This window comes from Myxocyprinus asiaticus, chromosome 36, assembly GCF_019703515.2.
Source record: "Myxocyprinus asiaticus isolate MX2 ecotype Aquarium Trade chromosome 36, UBuf_Myxa_2, whole genome shotgun sequence".
Lineage (NCBI taxonomy): Eukaryota > Metazoa > Chordata > Actinopteri > Cypriniformes > Catostomidae > Myxocyprinus > Myxocyprinus asiaticus.
Window position 1 is genome coordinate 39,867,667 of NC_059379.1, and position 7,891 is coordinate 39,875,557.

Sequence of the window (7,891 nt, forward strand, 5' to 3'; positions counted from 1 at the left end):
AGATGTTTCTACAACTTGATTGGAGTCCACCTGTGGTAAATTCAGTTGATTGGACATGATTTGGAAAGGCACACACACCTGTCTATATAAGGTCCCACAGTTAACGGTGCATGTCAGAGCACAAACCAAGCCATGAAGTCCAAGGAATTGTCTGTAGACCTCCGAGACAGGATTGTTTCGAGGCACAGATCTGGGGAAGGGTACAGAAAAATTTCTGCAGCATTGAAGGTCCCAATGAGCACAGTGGCCTCCATCATCTGTAAATGGAAGAAGTTTGGAACCACCAGGACTCTTCCTAGAGCTGGCCGCCCGGCCAAACTGAGCGATTGGGGGAGAAGGGCCTTAGTCAGGGAGGTGACCAAGAACCCGATGGTCACTCTGACAGAGCTCCAGCGTTTCTCTGTGGAGAGAGGAGAACCTTCCAGAAGAACAACCATCTCTGCAGCACTCCACCAATCAGGCCTGTATGGTAGAGTGGCCAGACGGAAGCCTCTCCTCAATAAAAGGCACATGACAGCCCGCCTGGAGTTTGCCAAAAGGCACCTGAAGGACTCTCAGACCATGAGAAACAAAGATTGAACTCTTTGGCCTGAATGGCAAGCATCATGTCTGGAGGAACCCAGGCACCGCTCATCACCTGGCCAATACCATCCCTACAGTGAAGCATGGTGGTGGCAGCATCATGCTGTGGGGATGTTTTTCAGTGGCAGGAACTGGGAGACTAGTCAGGATCGAGGGAAAGATGAATCAATGTACAGAGACATCCTTGATGAAAACCTGCTCCAGAGCATTCTGGACCTTAAACTGGGGCGAAGGTTCATCTTCCAACAGGACAACGACCCTAAGCACATAGCCAAGATAACAAAGGAGTGGCTACTGGACAACTCTGTGAATGTCCTTGAGTGGCCCAGCCAGAGCCCAGACTTGAACCCGATTGAACATCTCTGGAGAGATCTGAAAATGCAGGTCCATCCAATCTGATGGAGCTTGAGAGGTCCTGCAAAGAAGAATGTGAGAAACTGCCCAAAAATATGTGTGCCAATCTTGTAGCATCATACTCAAAAAGACTTGAGGCTGTAATTGGTGCCAAAGGTGCTTCAACAAAGTATTGAGCAAAGACTGTGAATGCTTATGTACATGTGATGTACATCATTTTTTATTTTTAATAAATTTGCAAAGATTTCAAACAAACTTCTTTCATGTTGTCATTATGGGGTATTGTTTGTAGAATTTTGAGGAAAATAATGAATTTAATCCATTTTGGAATAAGGCTGTAACATTACAAAATGTGGAAAAAGTGAAGCGCTGTGAATACTTTCCGGATGCACTGTATGATCTGGACAAGTCATTGTCATGTCCTTCAATGCAAATTAGCAGGTTATAAAAAATATATATACAGTATATTTTTCTGTTTGTTTTACAAATTGTTCCTTTAACTACACAGAAATATGTACTTGTCTTGGAGAGATGTTCAATTTGGCCCAAATCTGTTATGTACTGTATGTGTAGCTGCCTGTTTCTTTGAGCAATTTTTACATTCCCATTTCCAACACTGATGACTGCTAATGATAAGAAACTTGTTTAAATTTTTTTTTTAGATCAAGCATTGGAACAAGGTTTACATGGGAGAATAAACACCCAACAGAGAGACAAGTCGATCACTAGTAAGTATCAACTGCAGTACTATATAAAATAAGATATTAGTCATCATCATCATCAATCCTTTATTTAATATTCAGGAGAACATTAAGGCAAAGACCCTTATGACCCTCAGACATGTTATAACAGGGTAAACGCAGCTGCAGTTAATACATTAGATGGTTGGTTTGATTTTGGTGTACCAATTGTCAATATTTTTTTTTTTTATCTACAACTGTGTTTACCTTGCTATGATACATATGTGAAAAGTGTCCATTGTTGTGAATCCATGTCTGTCTTCTTTTGGTGGTTCACATTGTTCTGACGGGGGTGCTAAGACATGCATTAGGTGCATGGTTAAATTGGCAAACATTTAATAACTAACACTCTCAAAGCTGACAGTACTCTGTATTCACATTGCCAAATTGTCTCATAATGGCAAATGTTGGTACAAACAATTTAAGTTTGTTTTAAACTTGTTTAAAGGAATGGTAAATGAAATCCTACTTTTTAAGGACTTTTCAGTGAATCTCAGTGTGTCCTACCCACCCCAGATGCACAAAGGATCCAGCTGATTACTGGCAATTTGAGGAGGATTGTTCTTTTATCTGCTACGTTGCACTGTCACTTCTAGTACAGATTCATTGATTTTTTTTTTTAATTTTTTGTTATGTTTTGATTTTACTTATTAATACACTGTATAGTTAGGATTCTGAATTAAAAGACAGTGTAATGTTTGTCTACATATATTAGAACTATACAGAGCCTCCAGGGGTCAGGAGAATTTTGTGGAAAACAACATAAAACTGAATTGGAAAATACAAGCTAAAAAGCAACAGACCACAACCCCCTCAGCTCAACAGCACAATTTGTTGCTTTCTCCACCTGTTTCAGAGGTGAAAATCATGACCTCATCATGATAGTAACCCTAATAGACAAGATAGACACATAGAGAAATGACATTTTTAGTTTTTCAGTTCCTCCTGGGGGGGCTCAGAAGAACGGTTTGTGAATAATTGGTTGATATTGTAAATTTACATCTGAATACATAAAAAAAAAAGGGTTTTATTTGTAGATGTATCTGTTTATTTTGTATTTCTTCAGTATGTTTTCAGTTGCAGATATTTCACAGTAATCTTAAAGCTTATATTTTATGAGAATTTGAAAAAACCTTTCTACTGTTCAGTAAATTAAATATTAAATGTTGTATTTAGATTTTACTTTTACAAGTTTTAATCTAAACACAAACACTGCCAGTCAAGTTTGAGATGATTTTAATCTGTTTTATACAGTATTTTTAGAGAATTTTTATATTGTCTTCCAAAATAAAACTAGTATTTTACAATCTTTAGCATGTTAACTCTTAATTGAAGGTGTTTGATCATAATTCAGAAAATACCTGTAAAATAACAGTGTTTCTCTGTAAAACTTTTAATGAAAATTTCTGTAAATATATTGTTTTTGCACTTTATTTGAATAAGGATATTTGACTGTAATTTGCCACTGCTGCCATTCATTTCACTGTTTTTTTTTTTTTGTTGTTGTTTTTTTTTAATTTAAAAAAAAAAAAAAAAATTTAAACAGCGTAGTCCCTTCAGGGTATACAAAATCCAGTTTACATTTGTATTTTTGAATTGAAGCGCGATGAATAAAACTTTTCTTACATTTTATTACTTTTGTGTCCTTATTTTGGTGGTCGAGAATAGGACATAAGTGTGTGGATGTCAAATGGACATCAAGTTTTTGACGTCAGTTTGATTTACATATTTGACCTGTTTTTTTTACGTCAATGTCTGATGTAAATTTTATGTCTTTTCAACATCAATTGCCCACTGGGTTAAGTGTCATCTTTTAAACCCCATATGATATAATGCCAAATGCTTTGATTTTAACAAAATAATTATTAATTTAATGAGATCCTTATTTATGCTATTCAACACTGGGGACATACCAGTGAATATTATATTTCCATATTCAGCTCAAACTTGCATGATAAAATTGAGAATAATATTCTTTATCATAAAATTCAAGGTGCATTTATATTTTAAAATGTATCTTAATATTTTAGTTTATTGAAAATGTTTTAATTTCATATTTATGGGACAGTGAAAATATGATGTCAAATCAAATGCCCATCTTGTATGGAACGTGTATAGGTTTTTCATACCATGTATTACTTTTAATTACTAACCCAGGGTAAAGGATAAGCAGTGTGACTAGGTATGCCTAGGCCAGGTCAGCATATTTTAGCAAACTCATAAAAAATAACTGCAACAATCCTAGGTGTTTATTCAGTAGTTTGAGAGACAGGTTTTGGCCTACCTGAAAGACATCACTGGACCCCTGCTGGACCCCCTTCAGTTTGCTTACCGAGCAAACAGGTCTTTGGATGATGCTGTCAATATGGGACTTCATTATATCCTGCAACACCATGACAGACCTGGGACTTATGCAAGGATCCTATTTGTGGACTTCAGTTCAGCCTTCAATACCATCATGCCTGATCTTCTCTCAACCAAACTGACCCAGCTTTCCATGCCCACCCCAGTCTGTTGATGGATCATCAGCTTTATGACAGATAGGCAGCAGCCAGTGAGATTGGGGAAACTCACATCTGGGACCCTCACTATTAGCACTAGTGTTTCTGCGTTCTCTCTCCACTGCTCTTCTCCCTGTACATGAATGATTGCACTGCAAAAGACCCCACTGTCAAGCTTCTGAAGTTTGCAGACGACACCACGGTAATCGGCCTCATCCGCGATGGTGACGAGTGCATTTTATCGTTGTTATATTGGGTACCTGTTCAATTTTAAAATTCTGTTTACTACGTACAAAGCTTTGAATGTTCTAGCTCCACTGTACTTAAGTGACCTATTACGCTGACCTATGTTCCATCACGTTCATTACGATCTCAAAATCCTGACCTGTTAACCTCTTAAACTGCCGGCGGTTCTGTGAGGAGGCGCTATATGGCAAGCCGTTTTAACACTTAAAATACTGAGGTCCCTGGATGCATAAGTTAGGCATATGTGGTATCATTTGAAAGCTTAGAATCTGAACTTTTGAACAGAGAACGACATCAATTTTGCATTTAGTTACATAAAATAAAATAAGGCCTGAAATAATTTGTCGCAAATTGGCCCCACCTAGAGGTTGTATATAAAAATGTACATAACATTCCTTCACATAGCACTTAAATGGACAAGTCATATGTCAAATGAAAGCTCTCAGTCTAAGGAAGGTGACTGTATAGTTTATTTATTTTGTTGCCACAAAGTGATTTTTTTTTCTTTTTTTTCCCTGTAAGGCATAAAATGCATACATCTCTTTTCTGTGCTGACCACTGATCTGTAAGCCTCAAATGGCCTCAAACTTTATATCAAATCTTACCTTGGGTTGTTAGCTTTAAAATTAAAGTAATTACTTTTTTACTTGTTTGTTAGCTTGCTTGGATGAATTTTTGTGTTGTGTTGAAACATTTTTGACCGGTAGAAAAAGCATGAGAAACAAATCATCAGCAAAATAGGTTCCCATCTATAGAAGATGAAATGTTATACATCATTGTAAAGCTGGGATTTTCTGCTTTTCAATGACATCTAGATTATGAAGGTGTGGACACCTGGATATACAGTATATATATCCTTTGATTTAATTAAATTTAAACCGATCAGCATTTAACCTAATGTGATTAAGTGAATTATTTTAGTGGAATTAATCAGTATTTTCATCACATATATCCTTTTGAACTAATGATTTATATATATATATATATATATATATATATATATATATATATATATATATATATATATATATATATATATACCATAAGATTTACTAAGTATCTTAATATATGTTCTTTGTGGTGTCATGCTCATACAAACAGTTTGAGTCCATTCCATATCTGTCTTCATGCTTTAAGAGACAGTGTGTCTTCTGACTAAGAGGCCTAGGTCACGTAGGCCACTCCTCTAGTGTCTACATTGATTATGAATGTTTCTGCCAAGTTAACAAGAATACAACTTAAGCTCTCCTGAGAGAAAGTACAGTTATCTCTATGTTTTAAGTTCCAATAAGATAAGACCAATCTCCAACAGAAGCTTTGTAGTACAAGACCTTGGATAGGAGAAACTGTGTGTGTTTCTCCAGAAGTATTTCTGTTTCAGGAATTCAGTAAAGTGAGAATAGCAGTCGAGAGGTGGACAACTGGATCTCAGAGACCTACTATTGTCTATAAAGGGAAGACTGTCCGTTGCCTGTGACCTGACTCGGACCATTGGATCCTATATACGGAACTATAGCGTCATGCCAACAATAAATGAGATAAACGACGTACACAATGACCATGTTCAGAAATGTTCTATTGTTATCTATGCTTGTAATCAATCAGAATTCTCGAAGCTATAGCATTAACGTCAGCTTGATGCTCTGACTATAAGTACTGATATTTTTGGACCTGAGTTTATTTCATGATTCTCCTCTCTTTGAACTCAGAGGCTTTTGTACTGCTGACTTCTGCCATTTGATTTTGCAAACAACGTCAGTAATATTCAACTAATTTGATTGACACCTCGACTCTTCGTCTTCATTCCAAGCCTACTTGTCTACGGGCCCAAGCTGTAATCCCCTACAGCGTTATGGTGGAGAATGCTGGCAATTGTCGCTGTAACACCTGATCGACCAACATATAAGGTAGATAGATCTAATACTTAATTCTTAGGGTTATCTGGTGGAAAAGATTTAGGAGGGTTGAGAGTGCAGGTGTTTTTATTAATTAAAAAACAGCTATTGTGACGGGCAGAAAAGGGCAAATGCTGTAAACCGCACTGCTCCGATGCTTTGACATCTAAAAAATTTTCTGAGCTCATCAAAAAGATGGTCAGTCAGGGTTTCAATTCTGATTGGAAAATTGAGCAACAAATTGACTGGCTCGAAGCAAAGAAAGAGCCAGAAAATAACAAGTTCTTAGCGTGTGTGCATATTCATGGATTAGTAAGATGGGGGCTGTGCCTTTAACCCCCGACGGGACCATCTTAGAAGTATTTGATGGTTGTCATGATCTTATTATGATGTGTGATAAAATTACAGAAGTGTCTGGGATAAATGTGGGATATGATCTGAGTCAGGTTAACAAATGGCTGGCTGTGGTTTTTGAAACAATAGAAAATAGTAAAACATAAAAAAGCAGCTTTTGTGCCAGTCCCTTCTGCTCCCGAGCTTTCTTATCAGCCTGCTCAAGTGGCAGCTGCACTGAACACAATCCCCCAGCCAGAAGAACAAGCTGAGAGTCCCTATGATGAAGTTAGAAGACTGCTGAATGCAGTTATAGGAGAAGCACCTCCGTCTTATGCTGATAAAATCAAAGAACAACACACACAATTTTCACCAAAAGGGCCTCAGACAATTAGGAATGTTATGCTGTCCGCTATGGAAAAAGCCAAAGTTCCCACTAAGGGAACAGTGTCAGTTCATCAGTGTAACTGATGATATCACCAGAGACACAGAAATGGTGGCAGGAGGAGATATGGGAGAATGGGTTAGAGTATCTCTATCAGAGAGAAACAATCTGCTGGCAGGCCTTGAACCCTTGAAATTGTTTAATCCAAACAAAGTAGTGTGGGCAAAAACAGAAGCTCTGGCAAGGCAACAGAATTTAGGCATATGTGATGTCCAGGTCATTGTAGAGAGTCTTGTGCCCCCGAGTAAACTACAGTTGGTTCAAGCTGTTGATATTCACCCCAGAGTCTCTCCTCTAAGTTTAAAATTTTGATGGGCCTTACCAGGTGTTATTGACAATAAATACTAAGTACAGTGTGGAGACATTGGTCACAGGTGAAACCTATCGAGAAAGGTCACAACCAAACAACTACCATACTTCATAAGTTAGCCTTGAATGATACAGATGGCTAATCCAGAAGACTTATTGAAGTTGCTAATTCTGTAAGAAGAAGTTCTTAGAGAAAGAAGGCTGAAAGTGAGATGAGCTTTTTTCTGATTAGTCATCCCTCTCTCACTTGTGCTGGTAATCATGGTTGCATTATCATTTCTTATGTGGATTCAAATTTCTCTCTGGATGGGTCGACTTCATGCATTTACAGCGAATTGGGACTATGGGGTTTTAGATAGTGTCCATCATGGGTCAGATATCCATGCCTAAATTTACAAGAGGGTCTAAAACTAAATCCAACACTACATCAATCTTTCCTAGAGCCTAATGGCAAACAGAAATTGTATCATTTGACGGCAATAGCAT